The 1,547-nt window shown below is 42.4% G+C and overlaps 1 protein-coding gene across 1 annotated transcript in view; it reads left to right on the top strand.

Annotated features, from left to right (window-relative positions):
* The window catches only part of LOC107660312 (glutamate receptor ionotropic, kainate 3-like), a 148,162-nt gene that overhangs the window by 82,692 nt on the left and 63,923 nt on the right, over positions 1-1,547 (top strand). The gene's annotated exons all lie outside the window — the stretch shown is intronic.

Here is a 1,547-nt window from a genome sequence, read left to right on the forward strand (position 1 = left end):
AGCTGATCCGTGCTGGTTGCTGAGGAAATACATCAACTTCGCGCTGTGGATCGCCGGATCGGCTTTCACCGTTTACGAAGCGGAGTCCAGCCCGGGGTCGTCACATGTGGTTCCCGCAAGCCCGCCGCCCACTCCTTCGTCGAATCCGCCGGCCGCGCCGTTCTCAAGCCCGCCGGCCGCCACTCACTCAAGCCCGCCGTGTGTGATGCTGTGTGTTTCATTGTGAAAGCGAAACGACTTTGTTTGGTCTTCCAAAAGAGGACACGACTAGAAATCAGTGGTTAAGTTGTATTTACAACACTGTTCCAGAACAGTTAAACCCACATATTCAGATGTGTGCAGCGCATTTTATGGAGGACTGTTTCCTGATCCTGTTTGAGTAGACTACAATGCCGGCTGTTCTGACTCACAGTCTGTAAGAACGTTTTCATGTTTAAAGGATTTGCCACTGATGATTCAAACGCGAGTTTTGAGCAGTGTAGAGTAGCGCTTGTTGTTTGTAATTTCTCCGATCACAAATGCAGACATGGTTTTATGTTTACGCGACGCGATGCAACGCAACGCGTAAAAAGACAGTATAAGTCATTATAATCCGTAATTATGTCCCCACTTGATGCAACAAATGCCTCATTTATAATGGGTTTTACTGGTTTTGTCTCATCCGCACCGGGACACGGCATCACAGTATGGTAAGGGGCGTAACATTTCCGTCACACACTTGAGATATTCGGCCAATCACAACGCACTGGATAGCTGGCCAATCACAGCACACCTCGCTTTTCAAACCGATGAGCTTTGTAAAAATCAACGCGTTTCAGAAAGGCGGGGCATAGAGGAGAAACAATAATATACAGTATGTGGAAAATAATGTGTTTTTTTAACCTTAAACTGCATAAACACATCCCATTACACCAAATACACAAAATAATGTTCTTTTAAGCAACATTATATGACCCCTTTAAATTGAATGTCTGCTTCATAGTATACGTTTTCAGAGCCGTGGCACAGAAGGAAGCATTTTGCTCTCAGCATTTTAGAAGCTCTGCTCACAAGGGACCCATGTTTGAATCTGGCCAAGGTCATGTCCTGAATATCCTATCTCTCTTCATCAAAATTTTACATGGTTTCTAGCTGGTCCAAGCTGTTATTTCTGGTCATTGACTGATCTAACTTAGCCAGGATCAGTTAGTCAATTCAGTGGCAATTACAAATGTCTAGAGATGTGGATCTCAACTTTTTGATTCCAGGGGTCTCCTTTGTCCAAAACAATATTTGAAGGCCCTCCTATGTAAGCTGATATGTACCCCATGTTGTATGTATGCATGTATGTATGTATGAATGAATGCTACTTTAACGACACTCTACAACAGTCTGTTAGGGGTTTTTTAATTTTTTTTTATTATTAATTAATTAAGGAAATTAATCTGTGAATTTAGCATAAAATGTCCTGGCAGAAACCTACCAGCACCTTTTCCTAGAAAAAAATTATTGCAAATTCCAGATTGACCAAATATTGGCCCATTAACTGGACTAGCCAATATATTGTT

Source organism: Sinocyclocheilus anshuiensis, unplaced genomic scaffold (assembly GCF_001515605.1).
Source record: "Sinocyclocheilus anshuiensis isolate Anshui unplaced genomic scaffold, SAMN03320099.WGS_v1.1 scaffold1469, whole genome shotgun sequence".
Classification (NCBI taxonomy): Eukaryota; Metazoa; Chordata; class Actinopteri; order Cypriniformes; family Cyprinidae; genus Sinocyclocheilus; species Sinocyclocheilus anshuiensis.